Source organism: Tupaia chinensis, unplaced genomic scaffold, assembly GCF_000334495.1.
Source record: "Tupaia chinensis unplaced genomic scaffold, TupChi_1.0 Scaffold000612_1, whole genome shotgun sequence".
Lineage (NCBI taxonomy): Eukaryota > Metazoa > Chordata > Mammalia > Scandentia > Tupaiidae > Tupaia > Tupaia belangeri.
Window position 1 is genome coordinate 4,123,958 of NW_006160131.1, and position 9,334 is coordinate 4,133,291.

The following is a 9,334-nucleotide window of genomic DNA, read 5'->3' on the forward strand; positions in this document are numbered from 1 at the left end:
CGCTCCTTCCTCCCACCCCAAGCAGCCACCCCAGCCAGGCGGGCACATTCCTGCAAGTTGGAGACTCCTTCCTCTGGAAGCTTCTCCCTTCTCCCCTTCTTTGCCCTCACGCCCCTCTCTCCTGCCTCTGTCTCTCTCTCCTCTCTCAATCTGTTTCTCTCTCTCTCTCTTTGTCTCTATCTTTTCTACTCTGTCTTTTTTTCTCTCCTCTTTCTCTTTCTCTCCCTCTCCCTTCAATCTAGTTCTCTTTCTCAATCTCTTGTTCTCTTTCTCCCTCCCTCTCTCTCTCTCTTTGTCCCTCTCTCCTCGGGTTCTCCAGGTAAAGCAACCAGCAGCCGAGCCAGACAGGAGAAGCGGGCAGAACCCTTGTCATCAGAGCGTCCCATGGGGCAGATCAAGGGGAGGACCAGGGCTGAGCGAGCAGAGGGCGCCTGAGCCCAGCTAACGATCTGTCCAGATGTGCTGGGAGTTGTGGAAAATCTGTCGGTGCCGCTCTGCCGGGGGCTCTCCAGAGCCAGGAGAAGCCTCTGGGATGGAAGGAGAGACAGCAGTGCTCACCACGGAAGTCCGAGAGCATTTGCCCACCCCCAGGCCCACTCCACCACCCCAGAGGAGGGGGGCCAGGGCGTGGTCTCCCGAGAAGAAGGAAAGGACAGTCTGCAGCTTGCAGTGCTCCCCTGCAGGTCTGAGCCCCAGGCGCCATGTCCCTGGCCATCAGCCTCACTCCGCTGAGCCCTCTGGGAGGAGCACAAAGTCCGAATCACGACCACCACCACCAAAGGGGGAGAGAAAAGCCCCTCCCTGTGCAGGAGGTGGGGGGCCCGCACACACAGACATGCTGCCTGGCTCTGGCACTATCAACCAGGTATTTGTCGAACCCTTCCAACCTGCTACAAAGTGCGTAAAATGCATCCTCTGCCCTGGCCGCCTGAGGACTGGCAAGTGGGCAGGAAGGCTCTAAAACAAGAGCAGCACCCGGGGGCGGGGCTCCAGTGACGCCAGATCATCACCATGTGACTGTGACTGCCTGCTCCCCTGGCTCTGGGCTGCCCAAGGAGCCACTAACACCTCCCCTGCTTCCCTCCCCCACCTTCCCCAAGCTCCACTCCAGCCACCCCAGAGTGTTTTCTAAAGGGGGCAGGGATTCAAACACAGTTTTCGAAGATCTTTGACCACCTCCTTTTGTGGCTCTTCAGTTTCCAACTCTGGAGGGAAATGGACCTGGGAGCCACAATGGAGATGCAGCCCAGGTGGAAGGTTCCAGATCATCCTGAACCACGTTGTGTAGCAGGCCTCTGCTCTTCCCTGTAATAGCCTCTCCTCCGGACACTAGGACTGCTGCTCCAGTCACAGGAACCAGCAATGGCGGCTGTTTATTGAGCGCCTGCTACCGAACTGCACGCGAGGCCGTTGTGCCTGGACAGCGTTCTGCTCCAGTCACAGGAACCAGCGATGGCGGCTGTTTATTGAGCACCTGCTACCAAACTGCACGCGAGGCCGTTGTGCCTGGACAGCGTTCTTTCTGCTCATTTACTGCCCCGAAACGAACACCTCGGACTCGGCGGAATGCAAACACTCATGCTATTGTGGTGCCCACAGACTCTGTGCTGGACGCCTGGACACGACTCTGCAGAGCCGGCTGTCACCTCTGTGAGTCCGGGTTCTATGAAAATTGAGCCAGCCGGACACTGGCCTCATCTGGAGGCTTGTCATGCACAGGTCTGGCTGCTCAGCTGGCAGGACGAGAAGGGAGCTTCACCCTGAGTGCCTATCCACAGCCTTGCCTGCGGCTGGTGCCTTCCTGCACACTCACTAGTCACCTGGCCTTGGAGGGCAGCCCACAGCCTGCAGGGAGCTCCGGGGTCCGGGAGCAAGGAGGAAAGAAGCCACGTAGCTTTACTGACCTGGCCGGGGAAGGCAGAGGCCCACACTCCCACGCTACTCCATTAAACAGGGATGAAACTGCCAGGCACGGGGGTCAGTGGGCGGCACGGTGGTTAAGGCAGCTGGATCCCACATGGCTGGATCCCACAGGGGGTGCTGGCTCATGGAGCTTGTGGGGCAGAGGCCCCTCCCAAAAAAAAAGCCTCCTCTGACAGAAAAGGACTTAGGGCTCAGCTCACTCACCCACTCACCCCGCTCGCCACTCAGAGCTCGTTAAAGAAGGCGCGCTCACCACGCTTCAGCAAGCAGATGGACGTTTCACCAAAGCTAAATGTCTCTTAACAATCTGATGCCCACTGGTTTGAGTCCTAGACCTGGCGGCATGAGAAATATGCCAGGTGCCCAAAATCCTGAGAGAAGAACAGAGGATGTGGGCCAGAAGGTGGCATGATGGTTGAGGCCGACCACAGTTTGAGTCCTGGACCTGGCAGCTTTCTATCTCACTCCCTCTCTCTCTCTTCCTCTCTCTCTCTCTCTCTCTCTCATCTCTCCATGGTGTGCTACAGCAAATTAAAAATAATAATAAAGAAAGAAAGAAAGAACAGAGAAGATGGGACTGTGCCATGGTGATCCTCATGGGGGGTGATTTCTTTCCCTCCCTCTCTGTCTCTCTGGGTGAGCACATAAACCCTACAGCAATCAATCAATCAATCAATCAATCAAACAAACAAACAAAACCAGCCAGACTCACAAGCCAAGGACATGGGCCTCCCCTCTCTGCGGGAAGAGGTTCAAATCTAAGGCTGTATTTTACCTGGTACTATTTCATTGTCACGACTAATCTTTGAGGAAGTACGGGACTTATCCCATTTTATAGCTGAGAACACTGAGGGTCAGCTGTAAGAACATGCAGCCCTGCACGGGCCTGAGGCTGCCCACTGGGCTTACCGGTCGGACGTCCTTCCTTCTCGGTGCTCCCAAGTCCCCCAGTCCAAATTCAAGGGCCCTTTTCCTATGCCTCTTCCTATTGGTCTACCTGCTCTGCATTTCCTTTAAAAATAAAAAATCAAAGCTTTTTAAAAATTTAATTATTTATCTTTTTTTTTTAATTTCCTATAGGGCACGTACACTCAGCATGAGTTGGGGAGAGTGAGCAAGCAAGCCACCAGGTTTGGGACTCAAACCATGGCTGGCCCTGTGGGAGTCCAGAGCCTTAACCGCCTGCTGGCACTCTGGATTTTTTTGCCCTGGCCATAGCCAGTGACACTTTCTCCTCCATTCTGTCTTCCCAGTCCTGGGCCTTAGGGTGGGACTTTCAAGGAAGGCAGTCCCTTAGGTTGGGCCAGTCTCTGATGTCAGCTATTAAAGGGCTCTTTTTGTTCTACTAGGCCAGTCCTTTGTCCTGGAACCCCTGCCTCAGGACGGCTGCTAGGGAGGTTAGGGTCCTGATACTCCCAGGTTGTTCTGCAGTGGCCCAGGGCCAGTTCTAACTAGGAATCAAACCCCACTGTGTTGGAGTGCCCCTTTACACATCAGTACCAAGTGCCTTAAAATAAAAATGCAGCTCTTAGGAAGACAAATGGGAGAATGGTACAAGTATTTGCAGCATAAAATACAATGAAGGGACCAGCAGTTGGCATAATGGCTATGTCACTGGACTTCCGTGTAGCCGACCACGATTGAGTCCTGGATCCAGTGGCTTAAACTCATGCTGGGCGCGTGCGTGCCCCCGATCCCGAGAGGAGAATGGAGGAGAAAGGATTGTGGTGTGGCCATCCCCCCTGGGGGGTGATTTCTCGCTTTCTGTCTCTGTGTCTCTCTGTCTGTCTGGCGAGTGCACGCGCCCTATAGCAAGAAAAACCTCTCCAAAAAAAAAAAAAAATGAAATGAAAAAAAGGTTAGTAATTAATAAAAAGATCACAGAGGGGCCAACAAATGGTGTAGTGGTTAAGGAGCTGGATTCCCACACAACTGACTGCAGTTCAAGTCCCAGACCTAGTGGCTTGAAATCACACCAAGTGCACGTGTGTGTGTGCCCAAAATCCCCAGAGGAGACTGGAGAAGGGATTGTGGCATAGCCATCCTCCCAGGGGGTGGTTTCTCAGTTTCCCTCTCACTGACTCTCTGTCTCTCTCTCTCACACAAGTGCACACATCTACGTCAAAAACCTAAAAAAAATAATAATAAAGACAAAGAAATCCGTAAGACAAAACTAGGATATCAATAAATAAACAACCAGAAGTTGCAAATAGACAATATATTTATAAAAGAAAAATACTGATTGTTAAAAATGTTTGAAAATAATATAAAATAATTATGCTGTTTTCACTTTATATGTTTCAAAGATTCTTTTTTTTTTTAGAGGTTTTCGCTAGAGGGTACGTGCGCTCGCCAGAAAGACAGAGAAAAACAGAGAGACAGAAAGCGAGAAATCACCCCCCAGGGGGGATGGCCACGCTGCAATCCCTTCTCCTCCATTCTCCTCTTGGGATCTTGGGCACGCACGCACACACATGCACCCGGCAAGAGTTTCAGCCACCAGGTGCTGGACTCAAACCATGGTTGACTACATGCGAGTCCAGCGACATAGCCATTACGCCAACTGCTGGTCTCTGCAAAGATTCTTAACATAAAAATTGCCAAACTGCTTCCCAGAATGATGGTACAAAGTCACATTTCACCCCTGTTCTAAGGGAAAGTGGTTCTTTTTGAACTGTAGCAAGCAGGAACGGCTCCTGGAAGAGGCAGGGCAAGAACTGGTACTTTAGAAGGGGGTAGGCCTGGGGCCAGCAGGTGGCGTGATGATTAAAGCTCTGAGCTCCCACATGGCCAACCACAGTTCCAGTCCTGGACCCGGTGGCTTAAAACTCATGCTTGGTGCACGTGTGCATGTGCCCAAAATCCTAAGAAAAGAATGAAGAATAAGAGATTACAGCATGGCCATCCCTCTCTGGAGGGGGGTAATTCCTCACTTTCCCTCTCTGTTTCTCCTCTCTCCGGAGAGCACATGTACCCTATGACAAATTTTTTTTTTTAAACTGGAGGGGAGTAGACCTCAGCTATTCTTCTACATTCATGTTGTCCATGTTTTTAAAAGTCACTGAGTTTAAACTATTCTGCTGAAATTGGTCTATAAAGATTTGACCCACCACTCTCTCTATATATATTTTTAAAAAGAACATATAATAGTGAATTCAACCATCTCTTTCAAATCCAAAGGTTCTATTGGGATCTCCCCTATTTATTTAGTGATGATGAAAATATCCTAGGCCAAGACAGCGCTCTAGTGACCATGAGGAAGGCCAGCAGTATCGGACCTGCATTAGGTCTTCCAGGAGTTTACCACGGGAGGCAGGTCCGGGAGTATGTCGCCAGATCAGTCAAAAATAGGTGTTTTTGACTTTACTCGTTAAGAGAGTAAAAATGCAAACCACTGACTAGGATGTATTATTCACAATAAACCAGATGGATCGCACCCAAACAGATAAAGAACTTCCACCAATCAAGAAGAAAAAAGCAGGGGTTGGCAGGTGGCATGGTGGTTAATGGCGCCGGACTCCCACATGGTCAACCAAGGTTCGAGTACCGAACCTGACGGCTTCCTCTCCCTCTCTCTCTCTCTCTCTCTTTCTCTCTCTCTCATTCTGTCCCTCTCTGGTCAAATTAAAATAAAGTTGAAAAATGATTTAAGAAATAATTATTAAAAAAAATAAGAAGAAGGGACCGGCAGTTAGCATAATGGCTATGTCGCTGGACTCCCACGTAGTCAAGCGCGGTTCGAGTCCCGGGCCCGGCGGCTTAAACTCATGCCAGGCGCATGTGCATGCGTGCCCAAGATCCCAAGAGGAGAATGGAGGAGAAGGGATTGCAGCGTGGCCATCACCCCTGGGGGGTGATTTCTCGCTTTCTATCTCTCTGTCTCTCTCTGTCTGGCGAGCGTACACGCCCTATAGCAAAAACCTCTCCAAAAAAGGAGAAAAAGGCAAAAAACTTAAGCAGGCACTTTATATTCAGAAAGCCAATGGGCATTTAGAAAGGTGCTCATTAGTCACTAGAGAAAACCACAATGAGAGGGACCAGCAGATGGCATAATGTTTACATTAGTGAACTCCCATGTAGGTGACCATGGTTCAAGTCCCAGACCCAGCGGCATAAAACTCACACTGGGCACACGTGCGTGTGTGCCCAAAACCCCAAGAAGAAAATGGAGAAGGGATTGTAGTGTGGAAATCCCCACTGGGAGTGATTTCTCACACCTCTGTCTCTCTGTTTCTCTGTCTCTCTGTCTCTCTGGTTAGCGCATGCGCCCTATAGCAAAAATCTATCTTAAAAAAAAAAAAAAAAAACGAGATATCCCCACACTCCCAACAGAATGGCTTAAAATTACAATTTCGTAATACCAGGTGCTGGCAAGCATACGGAGAAACTGCAATTCCCATACACTGCCAGCGTGAGTGTAAACTTGGAAACCGGTTTGGAAAACTGTTAAGAATCTCCTGAATCTGAATTGATAAATATCCTACGACTCAATAATTCTATTCCTTGGAATATACCTCAGAAAAATGTGTACGTGTGTTCACCGAAGACCGGTTTGGGCAGCCCTAATGGAATTTTCAACAGAAAAGGGACCGGTAGCAGCACATTCATGCAGGGACACGGCACAGGGCACTGAAACAGAGCTGATGGCACCACAATGCGGGCGGCTCCCGCAGTGGATACTGAGTAAAAATTGTCAGGCCCGGAGTCTACACACCACGGGACTAGCTATAGGAGACGTTCAAAAGTAGGCGAAACTAGGGGAACCAGCAGTTAGCATAATGGCTATGTCGCTGGACTCCCACGTAGTCGACCGCGGTTTGTGTCCCGGGCCCGGTGGCTTAAAACTCACGCCGGGCGCGTGTGCGTGCGTGCCCAAGATCCCGAGAGGAGAATGGAGGAGAAGGGATTGCGGCGTGACCATCCCCCCTGGGGGGTGATTTCTCGCTTTCTGTCTCTATGTCTCTCTCTGTCTGTCTGGCGAGCGCACGCACCCTACAGTGAAAATCTCTCCAAAAAAAAGTAGGCGAAACTAGTGCTACGCCCTGAAACCAGCTGGGGGAGGGGGCTGCTGTTTCCCAGCAGCCTACTGGTTATCCAGCTACGGAAACCCACAGGGATGTCATTTTCATTTTGTGTGCTTCCATGTTGATAGGAATAAAACAGGAACGAAAGGTTTAATCTTTTTTTAAAGAGACAATTTTGCTATATGGCGTGTGCGCTCACCACAGGGAGACAGAAAGGAAGAAATCACCCCCTGGGGAATGGCTATGGCAATCCCTTCTCCTCCATTCTCTTCTCAGGATCTGGGGCACACACATTCACACACACCTGGCGTGAGTTTTAAGCCACTGAGTCCAGGATTCAAACTGCAGTCAACTATGTGGGAGTCCAGCAACATAACCATTATGCCATCTGCTGGCCCCAGAATAAAATGTTTCCAGGAAGTCTGCACAGCCACAGTGAGGGGGAGTGAGGGCCCTGCTGGACTCGGTTAGGGGCTCACAGGAATTCCATGTCGTCACAGAACAAGCAAAGCTCACCTCTTTTTTTTTTTTTTTTTCATAGGCTTTTGCGATAGGGCATGTGCGCTTGCCAGAAAGACAGAGAGACAGAAAGTGAGAAATCACCCCCCAGGGGGGATGGCCACACCACACTCCCTTCTCCTCCATTCTCCTTTTGGGGTCTTGGGCACGCACGCACACGCGCCTGGCGTGAGTCTAAGCCACTGGGTCCGGGACTCAAACTGTGGTTGGACTACATGGTAGTTCAGCAACATGGCCATTACGCTAACTGCTGTTCCCAAAGCTCACCTTTTTTTGAGTTTCTGCTATAGTGTGCCCTCTAAAGACAGAAGAGAAAGTGAGAAAGCACCCCCTCCCAGGGATGGGACGCTACACTGCAATCCGCTCTCCTCCATTTCCACACACACTCCCAGTGTGTTTTTCAAGCCACTGGGTCCAGGGCTCAAACCACACAGCTGGCCGTGTAAGATCCAGCTGCCTTAACCACCATGCCACCAGCTGGCCCACAAAGCTCACTTCCTTTAGCCCAAGTGGTAGCTCCCAGAGTGGCTGCTGAGCCCAGGATCCAGGGTTCAGGAAAGTTAGCCACCTGTTCCCACCTTCCCTCTGGACACATCTAATGAGGCCATGGAATTTCCCATCAGGGAGGAGCTGAGGGCTCCTTCAACAAGGGCTCCTGAAATGGCAGCTGAGTCTGAGGGCCTGCCCTGGAGCGTGGGGGACAGCCCTTCTCCAGGTGCCCTCCCCAGGTTCTCTCAGAGCTGGACAACCGCACTAGGTCACCAGAGAAACCGGGAGGCCAGGAGATGAAGGGCACTCAGCCCTGTCCAGGGCTCACAACTGCTCTTCTGCACAGTGCCCATGCGACCCACCAGCCCCACCTTGGGTACTGCTTACAGTCAAGTCCTTTCTTTTGGAAATTAAGGCTGAGGTAATACAGAAAGGCACGATGGGCCTAGGCCAGAGCCTTAAAGTATGGCAGGTCTGAGGCCAGCCAAGGTGGCATTCGGCACCCCAAAGCTCCCAGATGCTGAGATCACACAGAAGTCCCAGGTGCCCCTCCCGGGGGCTCTCTGTGTAGACAGGACAAGCCTAGATCCTGCTGACTGAGGCTGGGGTAAGACTGTGGAGTGAAAAGTCCTTGGGACTGCCTCTCCCTGTCCATCTCCCTGTCTCATGGAAGAAATAAATGAAGGACAACTATATTTTTAATAAAGAAGAAAAGAATGAGAAGATCCAGAAATGTCCCCTCCTCTCCACGAGGAAGAAAGATGGTGCGGTCCCCTCCTCTAATTCCCTACCGAAATTTCTGTTTTGAACAAATAAACTGATAAAGGAGAACCCAAATGTTCCCAAGGCCCTGGTGTTCCCGCTGCGTTGTGGTGGGTGGTCCTCCCTCCGCGGTTGGAGTAATCCAGAATGATCCGGGGCAAGCCGGAGGGAGCAGGTCTGTATTGGAGCCAAGAAGTAAGTGGAGTATGCAAGAATGACCGGGGGCAAGCCGGAGGGAGCAGGTCTGTATTGGAGCCAAGAAGTAACCCCCTCTACCCCCACCGCCCCCCAGCAGCTTCCCAGGAGCAGGGCGGGAGGTGGGTAACAGTGAGCCTGGAAACGAAGGGAGCCGAATTCCGGTTTGCTAAATGGTGGGGTGGTTCGGAGCGGTCACCCAGAGGAGGGAAGAGAGGGCGGAGGGTGTTTTGTTATTTGGTTTAATTTTCTAAAACAACAACACAACCGACTTTGAACACAGAAAAAGAACAATGGGATGAGCATAACAGTGCTTGACATCAAAGGAGGCCCGGGCCACGCCAGTCAGGGCGCCTGGACGCCGGGGCCTGCGCACCTCCACGGGGGTCCCCCCAGAGGGGAAGCCCGGGCCCGCCACAGGG